This window comes from Propithecus coquereli, unplaced genomic scaffold (genome assembly GCF_000956105.1).
Source record: "Propithecus coquereli isolate 6110/MARCELLA unplaced genomic scaffold, Pcoq_1.0 Scaffold89, whole genome shotgun sequence".
Lineage (NCBI taxonomy): Eukaryota > Metazoa > Chordata > Mammalia > Primates > Indriidae > Propithecus > Propithecus coquereli.
Window position 1 is genome coordinate 218,613 of NW_012155173.1, and position 9,979 is coordinate 228,591.

A 9,979-nucleotide genomic window follows, 5' to 3' on the forward strand; every position below is an offset into this window, starting at 1 on the left:
GTGTCGGGAAGGCAGATGCATCTGTAAAGGAGGAGGATGCATCTGCAAAGCGGTAAATTGCACGTTTTACCTGCATTTGCGTGCTCAAGCAATTTCACTTAAATCACTGAGTGTGCTTCTACGAGGCCATGTTTTGCATATTTGAAAAAACTCTTGGAGTTACAAGTATGTGTGTACATGCTGCACGTGTACAGATGCCCCAATGCGAGGGAAGTACCATAAACCCAAAGACGCGCGTGCGCGTGTGTTCACACAGAAGTGTGCTTCGGTGCCTGCACACGGCCGGCGCCCAGGCACGCGGACGCCTACGCGAATACACAGGCATGTTTTACTGACGCATCTGGGGCACTTTCTTTCAAAGAAAGTAGGGAATGAAAATCTAATCTGAGAGTCACCAGGGTTCATCTGGAGGTCGCCCAAGGGGTAGAAAAAAATTTGTAACAACGCTGGAGTGTTTGTCCTTGGCGCAGCTCCGCTCCGGGGCTGGCTGGATACAATACGTTTTCGAAAGCTCGAGGGGCTGCCGTAGGAGCTAGGCGCGCGCGGGGATGGGGGGACTCAGTAACTCTTGCCGCGGGCTTCTCACGAAACGTGGCAACACATCCTGCGGCTCTTCACTCCTCCCATACATAATATGCACGCTATCCCTCCCCTCTGACCAGCAGCCCATATCCCTCGTTGGGCCGACCCCAAATTCCCTGGCAGTCAGGATTCCCGCCCGATGCGCTCGTCCATTTATCCCCCTGCGTCAGGCTGGGGCGCGCTCGGGTCTGTAAGAGGCTCAGACGCATCTCCAGCCGCTGGGCGGGATTTGGGCGCCTCCGGCCCGGGGTTCACAGGCCGGTAACTTTGCTAATCTCCCCTAGCGGCAGGGGATGTCGCGCAACCGCTGAGCCCTGTCCGCGGAGACTAAACAAGGAGAGGAACAGGCTGTAAACACACATCCTGACACGTGAGTGACATTTACACGGTGCGAGAAGCCGCAGCGCAGGGAAAGGCAGGGGGTGGGGTGAGCGGGCACCGACAGGTAAATGGAACATTCACAGGCACCGGAAACCGCGGCCCCGCGACCCTCCTCCCCCGGTGGGCGAAGAGCATCCCTAAGTCCCCCAACCTGGCTTTTGCGGGAGGTGACAGGTGAACTGAATTCAGGTCTGGCCACTCTCGCCACTGCCTACCTCCCCACCATCTGCTTCCTCGCAGACAGGCAGACCCGGCGCATAATGAGGTAGCAGCCTCCAGCCGGCCACCGTGACTAACTCAGAACAAAAGCGCTCCCTCCACGCCTCCTCCAACAAAGGGGCCACCAGCCCCGGCGCTCCCCGAAGGCTGCGGGGCTCCCGGCTGCCGGCTGCGGAGCTGCGGCGCGCAAACTTCCCGGGGCTCCCGGGGCTGCAGGCGCCACCGAGCCGGGGCCGCGGAGGGAGGAAGCGCCCGCCGCCCGGAGAAAGTGAGGCCAGGCCGGGCGGGGGGAGAAAGGGAGGGAGCAGGGGAGCCGCGGAAGGAGGGTGATTGATCAGTGCGCTGTTCCCGGCGCTCTGTCCCGTTATTAGAGGCGGCCAAAGCAGGGCCACGCAATAACCTTAGAATCGCCAACTAATTGACGCTGCAGGCAACTACTTCATTGTGCTCGCTGGTTTTATGTCTTCATAGCCGGTGATTGACAAGGTGTAATTAGTCATCTCACTCGGTGATAAACATGGGCACCCTCCTCCCGCGGCATCAGGCCGTGTGTACCAGCAGAGGAAGCGATAGTTGACGCTGATATACCATTAAATCAAAATGAAGACGTTCAGAAGTGTGTGTTTGCTGTGACGCTGTGATGGTTTATTTCTCAAATACGGCACCAACAGATTTACTTGATTTGCAAGTTAACTACAACATTAACTGGTTTTATTTATTTTGCCTCTTCCTTCCTCTTCCTAGGCAGGGATGTTGCTCTTGGAGAATGTGAAGACAGTTTGCTTCTTGACAAGCGAGCGAGCGGGCGCCCAGATTTTTGCAGCCTTTCCGAGTCTCCCCCGAGGGAAAAGCAGGCAGAGAAAACGCCGGATTTGGGAGCCACCGGGGAAGGATTCCACGCAGGGGAACCGCCTTCCTTGGCCCTGGACCCGCCTGCCTGGGGCCCCCTTTTGGGCACTGCCAGTGGATGACCTGAAACTCTCAGGATGGTGCTGGGGACTGGGGTCGGGGGAAGCCTCCTGAATAGTAATTGTGAAGAAGAAAGAGGAAAAAACCTTTCTTCCCCACCTTGAAGCAGGAAGGACTGTGTTCTTAAATCTGCTGGCTACAGTCACAGGGCCAGTTGCCCACCTCTGTTCCCTGAGTAGAGTGTAACCTCTTCTGTCCTCCTAGCTTGCTTGCACCATTCAGCAAATTATACTCCTTGCTCACCAAAGTGGGTCTTTCTCAGGAAAATATGTGCATGTGTGTGTGTGTGTGTGTGTGTGTGTGTGTTTCCCCCTCTACATTGAGGCTGATGTTAGAGAAGCTGGTTACTCCTTCCAGAAACCTGGAGGTTTAAATTTTTAAAAGACAGGGGCACCCCTGGTCTGTCTCAACCCTAATTCTGGTTAGAGAGTGGCAGGGACTGAACAAAGCCACCAACATTTGAAAGTCCATTTCCGGGGTATCATGCATTCCCCCAAGAAACGCCCAGTTAGGTTTGCTTCCCGCACTTTCTCCTTCTTTCTAACCTCTGGCTCCTGTTTGTATAGGAGAGGAATGGTGATTCCTTGCCACAGCACAGGAATGTGGGGGTCTGGTTATCTCCAAGAAAGGGCAGGGTGAGGCTGAGTCACAGGGACAGCAGAAAAGCCCCATATCTTCAATGAGGACCCCCCCCTCTTCCCAGGCTTGTGGGCCTCATGGGGGGGAGTATTTTATATTGATGTGAGAGACTGTCGGTCAGTAGCAAATCAGCTCAGGCATAGCTATCTCTTTCTTTATGAAATTAGCTCATTACCCTGGTCACATCATACAGAAAATCTGCTGATCACCACTATCGGCAATAAAAATTAGTGGGGCCTTAGTTGTTTCCAAGAGGAACCCCATGTCTGTGACACTAGAATAGATGAGTGGCTTGGCCCATTGCAGACAGTGAGGAGCCCAATTCCTCCCCTTCTCCCTGCAGCGATCTGAACAATTCCAAAACCGCCTCCCTGGGCGTCAGCTGAGCAGGTTGGGGAACTAACCAGGGCTCTCTCTCTAGGGCCCTGTTAAATGCACTGAACTTAAAATGAAACACGAAGTGTGAATTTCAGGTTTGAACATGATGCATCAGGAAACGTGGAGGTTGGCAGCCCTTTTCCTCCCTCCTGTCTTTCGGTAGCAGGTATTAATATTGTATTAAATGTTATGAGAAAGTAAGGGCTGCGGAGAGGAATGTGCTCAGATGCAATTTTGTCAAGGTTTTTATCTGTGATTATGATTCCAGATGTAGAAACTCCCGGAGGAGGAAATGAGGGGCCTGCTGGCGTGTGACATGTGTTTTAAGGTGTTTGGCAGTGTTTCTCAAAGTGGTGACAAAATGTTCAATTTTATTACAGGGAATTGGTAAAAAGAAATATGAATACTAGGTCAGAAATTGTTCACCTCAGCAAAAGGATTTACCATTATTGATTAGGGTGGGGAAAGTTTGTATCTGGGCCCTGCTTAAATCACATTGTCAACACTATAAATCTGTCAGATCAGATTGTTCTTAAAGAATAATTGTAACAACATACACAATAGCTAATTGTATTTCGCCACAGCTAATTTCCACACAAAGATGTAAATTGCCCTGGGAGGGAAAAAAAAGTAAATATTGCAAAAAGATGCCATTTTTTTTTACAACTGGTATAACTACAGCCATTTCTTGGGGGTAATTTCTTTTTAATCTAGCCCAGAATAATATCCAGCCCTGGAAGGGCCATTTTGCTAACCTGGCTGCTCTGCAAGCCTTTCGGGTTAAGGCACAAAAAAACAGCAATAAATTTCCTCACACAGGAAACCACATTTTGCTTAAAGGAGAATCAGAAAGAATTTGTATTGAAAAAGTGGGGATGGGGTGGGGAAGGAAGCGGATGAACTCTTGACTAGCTGACAACTCTTACATCTCCGTGCACTTGAGACTGGAAATTTTCCTATCACAGTCCTTCTTCATTCAAAGGCATCTCTGCCATCTCTCTCTGACAGCAGGACACCCCTAAACTTCATTTCTAAGCACAGGTTTCCTCATAAACCTTTTATGAGCTTCACATACACTAATAGTAATCGACTCCAGTGCCCAGCCAGCGCTGACTAGACTGGAGGTGAGTTTGGTAAACATTTCCACAGAACAAAAAGGGGTTTTTGGCTAAAGATGTTGAACTTGGCTTCTCCCTGGGTCCCCAACCAGAGGACAAGGGTCTCTACCCACTTGCTGAAGCCATTGCCTTACAGATCACCCCAAGTCTAGCACAGGCAGCCTTTCCTTAATCCAGGCTGAAGAATGTTGATTTTGGCTTCCCAGCTGCTGGCACTATTTTACCATCACAAAGCATACTAGGATCCCAGTATGCTGCACCTTCGTTGGAAGTAAGATGGTTCCTCTCCTAGGAGGTGATATAGGACAGGATACTTTTCCAAGGGGAACAGTGAGGTTGCAGAGGAGGGAAAATGCCCAGCGTGGTCACCATCTCTCACCCTGCGCTTTTAGCAGGACGCTTCCCCTACCCTAGCCCAACTTTCCACTGTTCTGATTAGCAACTCCCTACTGCTATTTGGGAAGTTGGCATTGTCTCTTTAGGTGAGGAATGAGTCATTTCCCACACATGCTTCGGCTGAAGCCCAGTCCCTTGGCACCCCTCCCCAACATTTTTATTCTTCCATTAATTAAAACAACTAATGTCCCATCGATTATCTTTGCATGAATGAAAATCATTACAAGCCCTTGCAGGTATATGGGAAATTCTGTTTGCTTAAGTATTCACACTTTGATTTCCTATAGACTCATTTTCTCAGGCATAAAGAAATTCAAACAAAACAAAACAAAAAACCAAACCAAAATCTCCTGACATTTTGCAATAAAACATGAAGACTCGTTGTAATAAGCTTGTGCCGATCTCTTGCAGGAAGAAATGTTCAGATGGCCCTGTTTTAGAGCTGAATTTTACTATCTGGTAAAGGATTCTAGACAGTTAAGGCTAACAGCGATAGGTCCTCAGACTCAGGTTTTGAATTTGTGCTTGTGTTGAGTCAGACGAGCTCATCCAAATTTACTTTTAAGATACCGTGTCAGCTCTCAAAAGTAAAAAAGGCAGGGGGCAATCAACACTATTTGAAATTTCCCAGCTAGTTGGCCATTTCAGCCTGTGTCTCCATTTCTGAGGGCTGCCATAATTAGAGCGATCTATTTTGCATTTACTTCTCTTTGCAAGCACTACATTATTCACTCTTTCCTGTGCTTATTAAACAGTGCCACCTGCACCAAATTCAACAAAGCTCCTCCATCAGTCGGGCCCAGCTAAGGATCCCAGACCATATATTATCATTAATTGAAGCTCAATTGAATCGTTGACGATCGAGGCATGAGTAAAAGCAACATATTTTCTAGGACTTGTTTATAAAAATGCAAAAAAAAAATTATTCCCCAAATTGTCATCTTTTACAGACTCATCTCATTCTCTCTGTACAGTAATTCAAGAAGCAATTAGCAAGTCTTTTAATTACTGAACTATTCCCTGTATATCACCAAGGTGCCTCCAGTACAAATATCCTCCTTCATAGGTACTAGCAGATGCAGTCAATATTTTGTCACCCAAAGCCTTCGAACCTGACCATCTCGATAACCCTAATGCTGTAAGAAGGATCTGAAGAGCCAAAGACAAGGCTGGAAAGCAGAGGACAATTTTCAGGAAACTAGCCATGGACAGTCTGAATCCAGAGAGAGGGGGAGGCAGAAAGAAAGGGAATCAGAAGCAGAGAGGGGAGAGGTGGAAAATGAATGTATAGAGACATCAGTGGTCAAAGAAAGGCACAGAAAGTTTCTAGCAAAGATGGGACCGTGTCTGAACTTCAGCTATATCATAACGAACCCTACATCCTAATGCTGATGATTTACACATTTTTAAGAACCTCAAACCTCACTGTGACTTGTTCTTTTAAAAGCTTCCTGCTTTGTTCAAAATACTGCTTATCTTTGGCATTGTCAACAGCTCCGCTCTGGGAGAGATTAATTAAGTGATAGGTCAGACACAATGAGGTGAAAGGGCATGTCCACCCAATCAGGACTGATTCATCCATTTCTAGGTGGATCAACTTTTTTGAGGAATGTCAATTTTGGGTCCATTTCCAGAGGGATTTATCAATAGAGACGCCTCTGGTGAGGGGCACTTAGCTGGAAAAGATTGTTCTGCAGATAGAGAAATATAAAATCTACATTCTCTTTCTTTTTAAGATGTGAAAACAAGACATAACCACCAATTGTATGCTTAAGTTTTACCGATCTGGGAGAAGGCTGCTTTTCTTGAACACAATCTTTTTACAAAATAGCTAAATTGGATGGTTACAAATTAAGATTGCCATCTCTTACAATAAAAAAATTAAAAGTTTGCTTTCTCTCCTCCCCGTTTCCACTGTTTCTCATTGCCCCTTCCTTTCAAGCCCACTTTTAATTTCTACAAGGTGAAAAGAGAGAAGGGAAAGGGAGTGGGGGAGAGGACAGAGAGAGAAAGAAAGAGAAAAAGAGAGGTTTTCAAGGTGTCATCAACTGAATTTTTCCAGACCAATTAGAGGTTATCTTTAAATCTCCACCCTTCACCCCCTCCACACCTCTCTAAATAGATCTTCAGATTAGTGAGAAATTAGTTAATTGGGAAAGGCCATGTAGTCAGTTCACCCTGTTCCTAACCAGAAGGGTTTTAGGGACCTTAGACCCCGTTCCCAGAAATGGCACTCTCTCCATCTCTTCAGCAGCATGTCAGTCTGGTCAAAATCATGGTTGCAAAATTATGGTGTGTGTGTGTGTGTGTGTGTGTGTGTGTAAGAGAGAAAGAAAGAGAAGTAAACTCCCAGACTGTGAACGAGGCTAGGCTCAGGTAAAGTGCCTGTTATTGGCAGACCCCAAACAAAACATTTGGAATACTTTTACTCTATTCTTGAACACTCCTGCAAGTGAACTTCACATTTCCTAAGGTATTTGGGGGAAGAGGGAGGAAGTGTGAGGGTAAACAATGGTTTGGGTTTTTTGTAAGTGACCAGCCATTTCCCCGTCTCCAAAGAAATGTAGAATGCTAGTTTCTTAACTGTCCAATTCTTTAAATCATCTGGGATCTATCTATATTTATAAAACTGAGCAGAAATACTTAACAGCCTGATCAATAGCCATTGACCGTCAGTGCACCTCACACCCTGACATGCACAGCTTGATCATGTATATTTGATCATTGAAAAATTCAAAGCATCTTGCAGCAGTGTATCAAGCTTCCCATAAAATAGTCTGTCTCTTTCTGTGGTCTTTAAAAGAGTGTGAGTTTCTGTCTCCCCTGCATTCATCTATCTACCCATCTATTTATCTACACACACATACACACAAACGCACGCACACACCTCCCTTCCTGAAGAATTTATTGCTCATATATTTGATGAAGAACAAGGTAATTAACTTTGAGCCTGTGCATCTGGGTGGCACTTCATATCCACTGCAATAATAAAACACTTTTTTCACATTTTAGCAGAAGAAAAGCTAGTCCTGCCCGCAGATTCAGAGGACCCCAGAGTCTCCCTCTGCAAAGCCTCCTTGTTATAAATCCTGCCTCCCTCTTAAGTGATGGCATGCACAATTGCACCAAGGGGCACTAAGTTTATCTCTGCAAAAGCATCATTGAAAAGCTTGTCCCTTCTCAGAGCTTCAGCATCAGCTTGTGGGGTTTGAAATAGACACAGCTGGCTCCTCCATCCCCGGTCTGCTTGGCAGCAAACAGGAGCAAGGGTCCAAAGGACTCGTCCTGTGAAGGACCACAGGTAGAAGGGGTATATTTTGGGATCCCAGGGGTTGGTGTCCAAGCATGTGTCATTAAGATCTAGTACTTCAAAAAGGACCCAGTCCTGCAGATTTTCCTGATATTCTGGGGTCAAAAAGCTGATTCCAAGTTTCTCCATAAGGTATCCCAGATCTATCCAAACCACTCCAGAGTCTGGTCAGAGGAACACAAGCTGGCAACCCTACTCCAAGACCCCAGCAGTCCTTATAACTCCAGCCCCAGAGACCGTCCCCACCCCCACCAGCCAGCAAAACAAATTACCTGCAGAACCTCCCATCTCGGGAGTCCCCTGCTCTGTATTCCAAACCGTGCCCAGCACAAATTATTCGGGGGGCCCTTCCTTCTAAAAGCAGCAGCATCTGGGCTGAGGCTCCCTCCTTTAAAGGGGGGGAGATTTCATATGATAATACATGTAATATGATATGGAATGACAGAATGCATGACAGTTGCCCATAATACAGAGAAGTCAGTCAAAGGACAGAGGGGACATTTGGATAATTACCATCCATTGGCTAGTCAATCACGCGAACAGAGAGAAACTGCACAAAACCCACAATGGAGTTGGGAAACAAAAGAGACCCGAGCCAGACTCAGGATTAACCGGTCTAAAGCGATCTAAATGCTTTTGTATCTGAAGAACTGAGGCTCCCGTGTTGCCCCCCCCAATCCCAGGGAACTAATTGCGGGGATCAGAGTTAAAGCTCTCTCCCTCCTTTCCCATTTCTCTTTGTAGACTGCTCACCACGTAGGGGAAAAAAATGATTTCTCTCTGTGTTCGTTAAACTATTTTAAAGTTAAAGGGGTGGGGGAAGGGGGTTAGATGTAGCCCCTCAGTCCAGGAGCTGGGATTCTTCAGCCTTCAAAGAGGCTGGGACAATCTCAGTTGGCCTCAATTCTTTGTTTCGGGGTAAAGTCTTCCCTCCTTGCCCCCGTAGAAACAAATGCCCCATCCACCTGGACTGAGTCTGGGCAGCTGCCCTTCCCCTCGAGGCTGACATGGATTGCTGGTACCCTGCTTGGGTGAGGAGTCCCCATAGCTGGCCCCTGCACCAGAAAAACACAAGGTACAACCCCCAGTTAAAGACTCCGATTGAATCTGCACACCCAGAATTAAGTGGGGTAAAAGGGCAACGGAGAAGCGGTCTAGTCTTCAAAATGGGACAGTGATCTAGAAGAAGATGGTTGTAAATTGTGGGGAGAAAGAATTTCCTTCTAAACTAGGGAGTGAGGAAGAGAAAAAAATCTTTCTAAATTGGGGGAGGGAGAGAATATGCTTAACTGAGGAGAAGAATGAGAAAAGACCCCCGCTTGCGGAAGAGAGGCAAAGGGCTGATTCCTCAAAAGAGACATAGGAAAATGATGCCTACGAATTTTTAGAGACTCAGAGAGGATGTCGAGAGAGGAAGAGAATTCCTCAAAAGATAAAAGATATGGACGGAAGATCTCCGTGCCTGAGAGCGAGACCCCTACTCCCAGGACAGAGAGACCAGTAACTAACACCTAATTCCCACCGGGTCCACCCGTGCAATTCCAACTCGCCCAAAGCACTCCCGGCTCCGGCGGGGCCCTCGCGTGCTCCCGGCTCGGTGGCAGCCGCAGTTCCCGGTCCCGGTCCCGGGCGCCCGCTGTGGCCCTGCCCGCGCCCCCAGCGCAGCCCCCCAGGCCCCCGGGGCGCTCTGAGGCGCCTTCTTACCTTCCCGAGTCCTCCGCAGCGGGTGTGGCCGGCTCTGCGGGCGGCCCCGGGCCCGGGCCGGGGGGCGGGGGGCTCCCTTCTGGGGCCGGCGCGGCGCTCCAGCCTGCGGGCCGGCCCGGGAGCCGGGGGAGCGCGCGGGAGGGAGGCCCGGCGCCCGGGAAGCGAGGACGGGGCGCGCGGATCAGAGGGGCTGCCTTCTCGCCTCGGCTGACAAATCAGTCAGGGCCGGCCGAGCCGGGGGAGCTGCCACCCGGGCTGCGGCGCGCGGCTCCCCGCTCGCCCC